This window comes from Panthera tigris, chromosome C2 (assembly GCF_018350195.1).
Source record: "Panthera tigris isolate Pti1 chromosome C2, P.tigris_Pti1_mat1.1, whole genome shotgun sequence".
NCBI lineage: Eukaryota > Metazoa > Chordata > Mammalia > Carnivora > Felidae > Panthera > Panthera tigris.
In genome coordinates this window covers 97,139,780-97,154,300 of record NC_056668.1, presented here as the reverse complement: position 1 = coordinate 97,154,300, position 14,521 = coordinate 97,139,780, and the positions used below count along the sequence as shown (strand labels likewise).

The 14,521-nt window shown below is 37.2% G+C and overlaps 1 protein-coding gene and 1 pseudogene across 2 annotated transcripts in view; one reads left to right on the top strand and one right to left on the bottom strand.

Annotated features, from left to right (window-relative positions):
- Positions 1–14,521, top strand: part of SERPINI1 (serpin family I member 1) — a 71,631-nt gene that overhangs the window by 25,736 nt on the left and 31,374 nt on the right. The gene's annotated exons all lie outside the window — the stretch shown is intronic.
- LOC122230901 lies at positions 11,387–11,538 on the bottom strand (annotated as a pseudogene).

Sequence of the window (14,521 nt, the reverse complement as noted above, 5' to 3'; positions counted from 1 at the left end):
TTGGTATAAAAACTTTAGGCCATGCTAGCCTTATAAATTAGTTGACCTGGTAGATTGGAGGAGTGGTGAGTAGTACCTGTATTATCCGACTTATGTTTGTCTTTAAATAGTGTGCTTTCAGCCAAAATTACTTGATCTACATTAACCCTCTAACAGTTATGCATTCTACTGATGCCCTAATTTCATAAGACATTAGAGTGATTTCTGTTGCATAAATGATAGCTTTCATTGCTTATAAAATGTGCTTAGACACACTCAATAATGTTTTCTTCAAACTTATATTGCATTGATTACATCTGGCAGTCCCATATGGTGAAAGTTAGTTACAACCCTTCCAATTAAATTACGGTTGGAAACCCACTTCTGGGGTGCAGCTCAGCAATCTACTAAATTCCTCAATGACATTCAGAACACGAAATAATTTTGAGAGAATAAATTTACAGTACAAGTGGGAGCAGAGAAGAAGGTTTTCAATCTGTATTAATTTATTTTTCAAAATTCATTACTTGCACGGTTTACTTTCCAAGCTAATTCTAACCAAAGATGAGTAACACTGCTTTGGCAAGAGTATGTGCGTAAGATATTTCCATATGTTTAAGCAGATCTACCAAGTACAGTGCTTACACACGAATAAATGCAATGAAAAATGTACTGAAGGCAGGTTCTCTGGCACCTGCTTCCTGGCTTGTTCTTAGCTAATGACCTTGCATCCTATTTCGTGGAGAAAAGGGAACTCGTTAAAAAAACTTTCACAGTCTGAGCACCTGGGTGGCTCAGTCCGTTATGCATCTCACTCTTGATCTCTGCGCGGGTCTTGAACTCACGGTTTGTGGGATCTCATCCTGTGTCAGGCTCTGTGCTGACGTTGTAGCGTCTGCTTGGGATTCTCTCTCCCTCTCTCTCTGCATTCCCCCTCTTTCTCTCTCATGTGCTCTCTCTCTCTGTCTCTCTAAGTAAATAAACTTAAAAAAAAAAAAATTCAAAGTCTCCTGCTACCACAGCTCCGCACCTGAAAGCATCTGTACCCACATACTTTGCCTTTTCTCCTGTATCTATAGATGATTTATCTGTGCTTCTATGTAAGGCCACCCCCTTCCTGTGCACAGGTTCTCATCCTCTCTCCTCACAATACCTAACTCCTGAAATGCCCTCTCCTGAATCATCAATCTCCCTTCTCTCAGTGCATGGCTACTAGGAGACAAGCGTCCTGTTTGGTACCTCAAACAAGCAAACAAAGAAGACCCTCTCCCGACTGTGGTCTCCATCCAGCTACTGCCAGATTTCTCTGTTCTTCAAAGGGGCTGTCTTTTTGCATTCCTCCCCACTCTGATTAGACTTTCACCCACTCTCCGCTTCGCTCTCTCTATTCCGTCGGGGTTGGCTGATCTTGGAACTAAAGACACACTCCTTCTTCAGGCTCTTGCTAATAATCCCTGGCCTCGGACTCCAGTTATCAGGGGCATGGCTCTTCCTTAAAGCCCATGTCCAGAAATCACCTACTCAGGGAAACCTGCCTAATCTTTTTCCTTCAAACTGCAATACTCCTTGTCACCCTCTCTCTCTCTTACTCCCTTTTGCTGAGTGGTCCCCACCCCCCCCACCCCCCCCATGCCCAGGATATTTACGAATGCCTTATGACAAGGCGGGCTGTCTAGGGAAAGCAGCCTGGGCTCTGGTACCAGCCCTGAGTCTCTGCTCACTACCAACTGGGTGGTCTTAGGCTACCTACCCTCTCCAAGTCTCAATTTGTTCATCCGTGAATGCAGGTAATATACGTAAATCATTCATTCAGCATATATGGAGGTCAGACAGGCCAAGCCATGCTCTAGGCCCAGATAGTCCTGAGGGAGACAGATGGGATTGTGTCCTCATCGAGCTTACAATCTGGGGAACAGGTCAACATTCAGCCATCATCCTAGAAACAAATGTAAACATCACAGCCCACCACACTGTAAAGGAATAAATGAGCTGGTTTGTGAAGTGCCTCGTTTTAATTAGCACTCACTATTTCCTCCTCCCCTGTTCTCTCACACCACCATTGCATTGTTTTTACCTCAGTCCTACCTACAGGTATATCCTAGTTGGTATCTACCCTTGAGTACATCAAACAATCCCCTGACAGATCTCTTAAAAATACTAGGGCCCGGGTCTAGAATTTCTGATTCAAGTGGTTGGTGATGTGGCCCCTACCCTGTGTTTTCATCATGTCCTAGGAAATTATGATGGTAGAAGTCCCCGGACCACACACTGAGAAGTGCTGATTTAGAGAAATAGTTTAATTATCCTTTTTTTAAATATTGGGTTATAAAAACATTTTAAAGTCATGTCATTCTGAATAAATTACACTTCCCAAGAAGCCATTTAGTCTGGGACTTTTGCCTCACATTAATGATATTAATGATCCTTAGAGGCTACACACACACTATCTAATCATACTAGATTCTCAATCTTAAAGTAACTCACCCCTCTGAGGACACCTTTTGTTGCCTAGTAACTTCATCGTCAAAAAATTGAGTTTTAAAATGCCACCCGTGTTCATTGCTAAAAAGTGAAGAACATCAAAGAAAACCACAACCAAAAAGAAAATTGACCAGAGAGCCTCCCTGCCTCAGACACTGAGGAGAGCTGTCAACAGATGATGCCGACTGCTGCCATTATGAAGCCATGCAGATTCAAATATGAACATAATCTCACTTCATTAACATAATTACATTAAGGCAAGTAATTTTGAAATATGACATGTTCTGCAGTAAGGTCATAAACCCACAAAACTATTTCTTAAGTAATTACAAGGTAAGTTAGGTATTATTCAATTCAGAATTATGGAAGCTTGGAAAAGCTGACTTGTGGGTAAAAAACAAAAGCACAAAAGCATACCAGTGACAATTTATTATTTGTCTTTTAAACTAGAGTGATCACACTTAGTTGTGTCCAAGGAGGAATTTGCACAATTGAGTTTTCTAGACAAATGAAACATATCTTGGTAAATATCCCAATATTTTGTTTCCGATGGCTTATGGGTAGTTTATCTAACATGTATTATATGCATCCTTCCATATGTCCTGAGCAGAGTAAGAATTATTTTTGAGAGGGCTGAAGGGCATCCTCATGAATATCTAACACTGGATGCTGCAGTAATACCATGATTCTCATAGGAAATGCGCCTATAGTAAGTCGTCCTACGCTTTAAGTCTTTATATCAGATCTACATAGTTTTTCATTTGCTGTAGACCAACGTTTTTTGTGGTTTCTTCCTAAAGTCAGTATGCCTGTCTCCAGCAACCTTTCTCTCTCCCTCTTTTTTTTTTTTTTTTTTTCTTTCTTGTAATTGCTAAAGATGGGAAACCAATGAAAACAAAAATTTATGTTGGGACTGTATATAAAATAAAAGTAAATATTCTGAAGTAGGGTCCACGGTATGCCCCTCTGAGTCAAGTGTACAAGTTTTAATACAAAATGTGTATCTTGGGGCACCTGGGTGGCTCAGTCGGTTGGGCGTCCGACTTTGGCTCAGGTCACGATCTGGCGGTATGTGGGTTCGAGCCCCGCGTTGGTCTCTGTGCTGACTGCTCAGAGCCTGGAGCCTGTTTCAGATTCTGTGTCTCCCTCTCTCTCTGACCCTCCCCCGTTCATGCTCTGTCTCTCTCTGTCTCAAAAATAAATAAACGTTAAAAAAAAATTAAAAACAAAACAAAATGTGTATCTTTATGGATTTTTATTTTTGACTATTTTTTAAAACTTAAAGATTTTATTTGTTCTAGTTTTTCCATTACATTCTGGATTAGAGAGATCATCTGATGTTGTGACCTTTGCATAAGTTAGAACTATAACACAAGCCTAAAGATTACAGGAATGTTCTATAACTTCTAAGACGTTATTGCTTTTTTGCCCCAGTCATTTTTTTTCTACAAGTCAGATGGCCTTAGAGTCATTCTTAAATAACTAAGAATTTAGGCCTTAATATTACTTTCATCATTCTGATATGTAACTTATGGTACCTCAGTGTAGTTTTAATAATTATCAAAAAGTTTGACCATATTATTATGTGGTTAAGAGCTTTTTAAGTATCATTTTAGTGAAAGATCTATTCATGTCCTTTGCCTAATTTTCTATAGGATTTTTGTTGATTTTCTAGATTTATAGAAGTCTTGTATAAGGTAGGAAAATTATCTTTTTATCTGTAATTTAAGATTTTTCAGTTTGTCACTTCCCTTTGACTTCACTCTGTGGTTTTTGCTGTACAGATTTTTTAATTTTCCCTATAGTCATATTAATCATTTCTTTAATGGCTCCTGGGTCATTTCTATGTTCCCAGGATTTCTCCCTGGAATTTTAAAGCTTCAATTTTCACTTTTAAAGTTTGACCCATCTGAAATTTATTTTAATTTAAAGTACAAAGTACTCATCTTCTTTATTTTTTAATATATGGATATTCTGTTCTTAGCATGTACTCAATAATCTCCTACCCCACCGATTGGACATGGCAAGTTTTATCATATACCAAATTATATTTCTCACCACCCTCTTCTAATTATTACAGTTTTTAAATGCATTTTAGTATTTCATCGGTATTATTTTTCCCCCAGAATTTTTTTTCTTTTGCTATTCTTGCTTAGTTTTTTCTATGTGAATTTTAGAATGGCTTGTCTAATTTTTAAAGGTTGCTATTTTTACTGAAATTACACTAAATGCATACAGTAGTGTAGGGAGAACTGAAATCTTTATGGTATTGAATATTCCTATCTTTGGAGAAGATGTCCATTTCCATTGATCCTAGTCATTTCCCACATTGTCTCATAATACCATACGTGATTTTTAAAGTTTGCTTGTTTCACCCAGCATCCAAATAAAGGTCAGGCATAGCAACCTGTGGCTATGTCTCTCGAGACTCTTTGAAGCCACTGGCTTCCTGCCTCCCCAACTCTCACTGGCCTTTATTCCTGCATTTTATTTGTTGAAACTGAAGTTGTCCTGTGGAGTTTCCTACCACCTGGATCTTGTTGACTGTGCCCCTATGGTGTCATCCAACATGTTCATCTGTCCTTATTTTAGGAAGATTACATAGGAGATGAAACATTCTAGTCTTTTTTTGTGTCTAGTTTTTAGCAATATTTCAATTTTTCTTCTGTATAGGTCTTCCTTATTTCTTTCTAGGGCTTTTAATGGTGTAATTTCAATGTAGGGTCAGTAGGCAATATTTATCAAAATTACAAGTACTTGTGTTTTTTGACCTAGCAGCTTCACTTCGAGGACTTTACCCTGCAGAGATCATTGCACACCTGTGAAATGATATATTTCTGAAATTACTCATTATCTCATTATTTGTAATAGCAAAAGATTACAATAATCTAAATTCCCATTGGTAGGAGACTAATTAAGTATTTTATGGCAATCCATACAGTAAAATGCTGTGAAGCTGCTAAAAAACAAAACAAAAAAACGAGGAAGCCTTTTATGTAATGATAGCAAATAGTTTCCAAAATGTGTTGCTAAATGAAAAAATGAGGTTGCACACCACTGTGTATATGATGCGTATTATGTTATTACTTCTATAACAAAAGATGAAATGTATATACTGTACATATATAAGAATCTCTGGATGATGACATTGGTTGGTTCCACCAAAAGAAATTGGCAAACGAGGGGATAGGAGATAGAAGATCTTCACTATAACCCTTTTCATAACTTTCGAATTTTGTTGTCTGTGAAGGTTTTACCAATTTAACTTTCTCTAGTTAAAAAAGTTAAAGTATTATAATGTACTCTATAGCAGGGTAAGACCCTAATTAATGCATTTTTTACTTAAAGCCTGTTGTAGCATTATAGGCAAACATAGGATCTATATGTTAAAGGCGGTGAGATTTCATCTAAACTACAAGATACCTTGCTAGCGTGGAGTCCAATCAAAAACTCAGAGGTCCCTCCTCCCCCCTCCACACCCATACATACACAAACACAAAGCTGACACACACACAAGGAATTTAAGCAGAGTTGGTTTTGTGGAATTCCTGCATTCAATATGAGAAGTGGACCAAGTGACCTCTAAGTCCTATCCACCTGGGGCAGCGTGGCACAGTAAAAATAGCATGAGATGTGAAGCCTTCAGATGAAAGCTCAGATCCCCTTTTCACTCCTTAGTAAGCCATGTGAACATGGTAAAATATCTTAAACTCACTGAATTTGAGCTTTTTAATCTGTAAAATGGGGTCACCTTCCAGCTTATTATGAGGATTAGCCATGATTTGTTTATTATGTATAGATGACTAGCCCATTACATTATTATTTCAGCTCTAGAATTCCATGAAGTAATTGGTCTTTGGGGAGAAAACTGATGTCAGATGATCTGTTTTATAGGAAGAATTTCTCTTTTAATTTGAAACTGAGATATTCCTCTCATATTCTTTAAGCGTATTAACAATTCCCTAGCCTTCAAGATCCCAGACACTCACATGTAGACTCAAGCAACACTAGAAATGAGAAAATATGACAGCATATCCCTCCTATCTGAGTAGACTCTCTTGAGCTTAACTCAAGTTGAGCTTTGACTCTCATTGTTTTTCTTACTGGGACTATAACTGTATATTTAAAATATAGATCTGTAGATCTATTCCACTGTAAAATCTGTGAGGCTCAAACCAACCTGATGCCCATCATTCAGTCATTCTCTGCAGGGCCAATTATCTGTGTGTATTTTTTAAAAAGTTAACTTAAGAGAACAATTTCATTCTATTCTAATTTATGTATAGGCAAGTTGTCTGCAAGATAGACCCTGACACATATCTTGCAGTCCTAAAAATATTCTCTGAAATTTCTCTGACACAACTAGCTTTAACTTTCAATAATGTTTAGGATATGTAAGAAGCAGCTCCCTAGTTAGGAAAATGAAAAGTAGACATCCCTGCCTGCATTTCACCATGACTCTTGTGCGATCTTTCTTTCAGTGGTTGACTGAGGAGAGCAACACGCTCTCACGGTGTGCCAGGGCAGTGGGCACTGGTGACCAATATAAGATCCATAAAATATCCCTCCCATTTGACCTGCCCAACCATGGGGAAAGCCTTGAGCTGCTCTATAAGGAAGGAGTTTGATAAAAAGGACCATTTCCAGTCAGTGAGAACCGTGAAACTTAGAAGATGCAGAAGAAAGCAATTAAATCCATGCCTCTCCAGATCTCTGAAAATGATAAGGGTTGATTTTTATTTAGATTGCTTTAAACTCTGCTTTGTGGAGGAGAAGTACACTGTCACCCCAAACTTCTTCTTCTCCTCTCTCTCTCATTTGCTTATCTTTTTTTTTTTTTTTTTTTTTTTTTTGCCTATTCAACATTAACGTTGGCTGATTTCCTTAATCATCTTTCTACACACTTCCTACAGCTATTACTATATTGTAAATGTGGTTCTGAAATTTACAGGGAGATGTAACCAGAATACTTTCATGGAGCCTTTTTATATCTACTTAATGTTTCCCTTGTTGGCCCAGGCAACAAAAATTACAAGTTGCTTTTTCAGACACTGACAGTGATGAACAGGAAGAGGAAACCAAACTTTCTTTTAGAAATCCCCCACACACAGTGTGTGTGGCAGGTTTATAAATAGAGTTAACAGGTGGATATTTTCAGGCAGCATTAATACATTCATCAATATCAGAGTAATTTTGTTTTTTAGTTTATAGGAGTATTAAAAAACAAAGCAGTAAAATTAGTTTTTGACACATTCTTTCTCACTTTCATTTTCCCCATGCTCTGTAGTCCTGCAAAAGACTGTCTAGAAAACAATGCCTGTAACTTAATTTCCCCAGGGTACAGTAAGTAAGCCACAAGTATTTTTTGTTTGTTTGTTTTTTCTTTGCAAGAAAGAGTCACCTAATTTAGGTTGGTGTTTGTGTCAGTTGCTAGCATTTCTAACACAAGGTGAAAGAATTCTAAGAGAAAAATTATAATAAATATTTTCCAGCTTCTCAACTAGTATGCATTTTAAAAGTGTGCGATATTGTGACTTTTCAAAATACTGAAATAACTTCATGAAATAAAAAGTAGTGAAACAGCAAATGAAAGTTCTAACCTTCAGCCTGCGGCACAGCAAATTCTCACTAGATAGTAGGTTGAAACATATGAAGCTGCCATTATTTGACCACTTTGACTTATAAAAATGGCAAATTCACAAAATTCAGCCTAATATTAATATCCTACTCCAATCATCTCGGTGTCAGAAACCCATGAGCTTATGCCATTTTACTACCAGAGCACTCGGGTCTTGAGAATATTATACTTATTAGCTAAGATAAGAAAACAGCTTTGTGTGGTCTCAACAGCATTTCACCTCAGAAGAATTTAGGGATGTCCTCAAACACTCACACATGCTCTTATGAAATAAGGCAAGAGGTAAAAGCCAAAGGTGAAACCCAACACCAGCTGTGAGGGCTCTTCAAGCTAAAATAGTAAAATAAAGGGGAGAGACAGAGAATGTGTAAAAGAAAGACAAGACAGGAACGCTAAATATAACCCAAATATAATTTGGTATAAATACAAATGTAAATACCTTGTATCTGGGATACTGTGGTGGGTGTGGCTAACAGCCCTAACTACTGTCCTCTATTAGGGTGTCATCACATTACCATACTGTATTTATAGTTCTGACTGTGCATTATCCAGACCAGTTTAAAACTGGCTTTAAACACTCTGAGAGTCTTTCTGTGACAATTTTTTCTTGACATAATTTCTCTGGATGTTTTACCTCATTTCCCAGCCCTTCAGGATACACTCAAGCATTAGTGAATGATTGGAGGGTGAGTGGGGCTCATACTCCCTCCATTAGCAAAACAATTGAGAAGCACCCTTACAGCTGAGTATTTGCAGATTTTCAGGGGCATAGCCCGCTTGTAAAAACTTTATTACACAAGCAACATTTTCATATCGGGAATTAGAAAATCCAATATTTTCAAAGCTCTGAATTAAAAGCTGGAGATCTCTTTAAAGAATGTATACCTAATACATGAAGGGAAATACCACAAAAGCATATATTTTGTATCTTCCTGTTATCTTCTGTATCCCTAGCATTTTGCACAGGACCTGGCATGCAGTTATCAAGAATAAGTATTTTTTGAACCACTGACTGAATGAATGAGTGAGTTGAATTCTAGAGATTGCATTCACATTTCAAATTTGTATGTTTTTTAGCCTCTCTCATAGCTCATTAAACATCCTTTGTATGTAAGAAGTTGTTCAGTACAAATGACTCCATTTCCTCACCTATAAAATGAGGGTCTGGTCAAGGTGTTTCCAGCAGGAACATTCTGCAGTCTTTTAAACAGCTAAGCCCATAGGCTGGGGGAGAGCAATCAGTAGGGATTTCTTAAAGTATTAATGGGTAAGCTAAGACCATTAATGCCTGGCTTAGTTTCAAAATGGCCTTGAGCCACATATGACCTTGATTGATGATGACGTTTTAACCCATCTCTCTGAAACGACTGCCTGAATCTTGCCTTAGGGCTTGTGTGTCACTTGTCTAGCTCTCCTGACAATATTCCAAAGGAAGTCATTCACTGGCAAGGACAAAGTCTCCCTGCTTGTGCCAAACAGAATTATTCATTACCACTTTATGGAAAGCCCAAGTCACATTTCCAGGAGGGCTGGGATCTGCCAGCTCACTGGTGCTTGTTGGCATTGACTTTACTTTTCCCAGTAGTCACCCACTTTATTCAAAAGCCTTTGGAATTCTCAATGGAGCCTCTTTATTGATTGAGATCTCTTGAAGAAAAGGAGTATGTTTATAAACAAAATATCTTATGTAAGGAGACATGGTTTTTGGAGTTCATTCTACTAATTTTTCTGTGTTTGTTTTAAGTGCTTGTGTTATAGGCTATTTGGTCAAGAACCAATGTTATGAAGAGTAAATCTATTTGGCCTACCTCTAGCTCTGCGATGTCAAATATGATACCCACTAGCCATATGTGGCTATTGAAATTAATTAAAATTAAAATACTTGGTTTTCAGTTGTATTGGCCACACTGCAAGTACCCAATAGCCACAGGTAGCAAATGGCTACCTCATTGAACAAGTACACATATGTAACATTTATGTCATTGCAGAAAGTTCTGCTGGACTGCATTTTTCTAACTTTCTGAAGGACACAGAGTAATTGAGTATTTTGGTTTTTGGATTTTAGAAATTTCTTATGGCCTAACATGGGAAAATATGTGACCAGAGTCTCATTTATTCATCATTGATTTATGGAGCTAAACAGTTTCCCAAGAGGTTATCTTTGTTGTGAAATGTTCTTGAAAGTTTATAACCCTTACCTCCTACTAGTTAGAGGATGTTTGGCACCAAAAAACTCCAAAACTCTTTGGAAGCCTTGGGCATCCACAAAGAAAGGAATTTTTTTTTTTTCCTCAAAATATCTGCTCGCTATTTATTTATTTATTTTTGAAGTTTTTGTGTGGACACTTTTTCTTTTTCTTTTTCTTTTGTTTTGTTTTAATTTATTTATTTTTTAATTTACATCCAAGTTAGTTAGTACATGGTGCAACAATGATTTCAGGAATAGATTCCTTAATGTCCCTTACCCATTTAGCCCATCCCCCCTCCCACAACCCCTCCAGCAACCCTCAATTTGTTCTCTATATTTAAGAGTCTCTTATGTTTTGACCCCTCCCTGTGTTTATATTATTTTTGCTTCCCTTCCCTTATTTTCATCTGTTTTGTACCTTAAATTCCTCATATGCATAAATAAAGTCATATGATATTTGTCTTTGACTGACCAATTTCACTTAACATAATACCCTCCAGTTCCATCCACATAGTTGCAAATGGCAAGATTTCATTCTTTTTGATTGCCACGTAATACTCCAATATATATGTATATACCACATCTTCTTTAAGGAAAGGAAATCTTCTAAGTCACAGTTCATCTTCATTCCAGTTAGCCTCCTCCTGATGCTGAGGAATTCAGACTTAATATGTTCATATATACCAAAGCACTTTACAAATTCTGGGGAGTTTTAGCACATTTTCCCTTGGTTGTTTCTCAACATTTCCAGGGTTAGTTAGTCCCTAAATGAGCAGGCCACCATAGACTCTTCCAGGCCTAACCTTCTATTTGGATGCATGCAAAATACCCAAGAACTTTAGGCCTATTGCACAGCCACTCAGTGCCAGCTGCTATGTGATCAGTAATTCCAAGCCACAGAGTTCTACTAAATCATTCTGGGGTACCACTGATACAGTACTAATTCAACCAATAATTATGGAATATTCAATAATAAAAGACTAATGTTCCAGTTCCTTCCCACTTTGATTGTTGGAGTATCCCATGAAAATAAATATTTTTGGAAAGAAAAATTTCCAACTGCAAGGATTTTTAAAATTAGTAAAATTATCATTATTTTTTAAGGGTTATAATCTTGACTCGCAAACAAATGTAAAATGAAAAAATATCAAAGATTTTCTGTAGCTCATTAACTAATGAGAGACTCAGGAAGCTATTAAACTGATAAGAACAGATACTACACTTGATCTTAGCCAAAAGGCCGAGAAGCGATGACTCAGGAGGCTATTATAACCAATTCATTAGAGAATCCAAAAGGCAGATGAATATATAAACTCATGAGGAATACTGAAACACATTTGCATAGTAGATACAAAACTAGTCAATATCCACAGGGCAATAATCAATTGCATTCAATCATACATGTACACTAAGTATTTTTTATAGATAAGAATTATTTGCATCCCTATCAATTATCTTTATCTTAGAGAGCTGTAACATTGTTCAAAGAAGATGAAGGGTTCCAAACTCATAGTCAGATACCCTGGAAGGTATGTTCTAGATAATTCATAGTTTTTCACTGAAGACATCCAGTAATCATGTTGGTCCATTTTCAAGTCTTTCATAATTTTTTTCTGGTAAATTATGTATCTGTAGCTTACTCTCTCCATAGTTCTGCCCCTTTGATTTTACCTGGCCATTTTCTCCTTATTTCTGAGATACTTGATAAGCTTTCCTTTTTCTTGATTCAGTAGAACAGGAAAAAACATAAAGATGTGATTTTTTTTTTTTTTTTTTTTGGCAAAATGTAAGAGAGTATGGAAAGAATCACAGTGGGCTAGATAGCTGGGGTGAGAAGCAAAAGAAAGAAAAAGATGGAAGGATCATAATTTCATAAATGTTGTGATTAAAGAATTAAACCTCCTGCATTCCTTTATTTCCTTGGTTCTGATCTCTTGGTTTTAAAATACATCTTTAATAACATCTTTCTTGGGAGAAAGAACATTTTAAGGAGAAAATTATACAGTTCTTTTTTAAAAATAGCACAATGAAGTATGTTTATTTATACCCTAGCATATTATGCCCTTAATAAGCAAGATTTTTCAGTCAGAGCTTTCTTTTCATTGTTCTGAATCACTTCTGGCCATCATTTATGAGGCACATGACATGATACTCTTCATAATGCATTTTCTGATCAAAACTTGTAGACCTTTGTGATTGAAAATATAATCTTAAGGCATTTCAAAAATTGCTGGTGTGTTCTCTCCATTTCCTTTTGATTATTTGACTAGTCGACCCCACACCCGTCCACACATCTATACAACTAATTTGAAAGTTATCAGGAAGCTATTGACAGCCTAGCACTTGAGCAACAGTCCTCCACAAAGTATGCATGTGTCATTCACCTTTCCTGGCTTTGAAAACACTATGATTTATATTGAGAGATTTGGCACATTCTTCTGCCTCTAATTGTGCTGCTTGGCATCCGACAGACCGTTCTTTTGTACATATCCCGAGGACAAGAGATATATCCACTTGCACTTACATGGGTCTTATATTCGTGAATCCTTTGTAAAACGTTTGGCTGCTGTTTCACAAGAAAATCAGCCAGTTCATTTCTCGAGTGGTAAATGCTTGCATCACTTATAGTAAACCTACATCCTCTTCTCTGTTCTCTGCCTCCGTGGCTCCTTTTCTGCCATACAGTACAGTGCTATTGAAGATAATTCTGCCTCCAAATTTAAGCAAAAACTCAACTGTGGGAGGCACCACCAAAGAAAACAAGTCGACTGAGAAAACAAGGATAAAAAAGTAGCTGAAAGTTTACACTTATTCAGGCGATGACACTTAGGCAGGAAATGACCACAGTGGCACAGCTTTGCATCTGAGGACTGGCTGGTTTCCTTGGACATTGATTATAAGATTTATTCTAATTTCAGAAGAGTTAACATCGGGGGTGGAGACGAACATTACGCATATTACAGTTGAGGAAATTTGCTAAATTATAGGTTGGTAAAATATGGATTGTTTTACAAGGTAATGACTCCTTTTTTTGTGTGTGACAAATTCTTTGACAAATTTTCCAGCTTCATTGCTGCTGATCTAGGTCAGCCCTTTCTTTTAGTGAATCAGAGAACAATTCCAAATTTCCGTTCCAAATTCCACCAAGTGAACTAGAACTAACCAAACTTAGAGCAGTGGTTTCCAAACACCCAGTGCTAACCCTGACGGGGGGGATGGTGGGAGGGGGGAGAAAAGAAAAAAAAATTAGTGAAACCATGAATTCAAACATAGCCACTTTGAAGAACGGTCTTCTTTTCATGATGAAATATTTATTCTTATATGTGACTGATACATTCATTCTTTTATGTGATTGTAAGAGGCATTATTTTTATAAAACTGTTTTGCCCCTATCCCAGTGTAATATAACTACATGTGGGGTGCCCGGATGGCTCATTGGTTAAGCATCCTACTCTTGATTTCTGCTCAGGTCATGATCTCATGGTTGTAGGATCAATCTCCACACATCCAGCGCCAACTCTGGGCATGGAGCCTGCTTGGGATTCTCTCTCTCCCTCTCTCTCTCTGCCCCTCCCCTGCTCATGCTTGCTCTCTCTCTCTCTCTCTCTCAAAAGAAATAAATAAAAACATTTAAAAAATAACTACATGCAAAAATATGAGAATTAATAGGCCAGAGTGCTTCAAGATAGTGTTCTTTGCTTTAGATATTTTTTCCTTAGTTCTTTTCTTCCTTCCTTCCTTTCTTTCTATCTTCTTCCTTTTTTTTAAATGTTTATTTTGGAGAGAGAGAGATAGAGTGTGAGTGGGGGAGGATCAGAGAGAGGAAGACACAGGATCTGAAGCAAGCTCCAGGCTCTGAGCTGTCAGCACAGAGCCAATGTGGGGCTCAAACCCACAAACCGTGAAATCATGACCTAAGCCTAAGTCGGACATTTAACCAACTGAGCCACCCAGGTACCCCTTCCTTAGTTATTTTCTGTGGCTGTTTTTTTGTTGGAGAAAGGATCTTCCTCAGCAATTCTTTTCACCATCTAAAGAATACTTTCAGTTTTTCTCAGTTCACAATTATGAAATCATTTTTTTTATTTCAAATAATTGGGTTATCCAAAAAAGGCAACAAGTTGTATTTATGAATAATCCATCTTTCTATAAATACCATTAACTACTAAGAAAGATTTTTTTTAAGTCTTTCTTACTGTGCTAGCTTTCAGCTCTGTGATCACTCATCCCTCAAT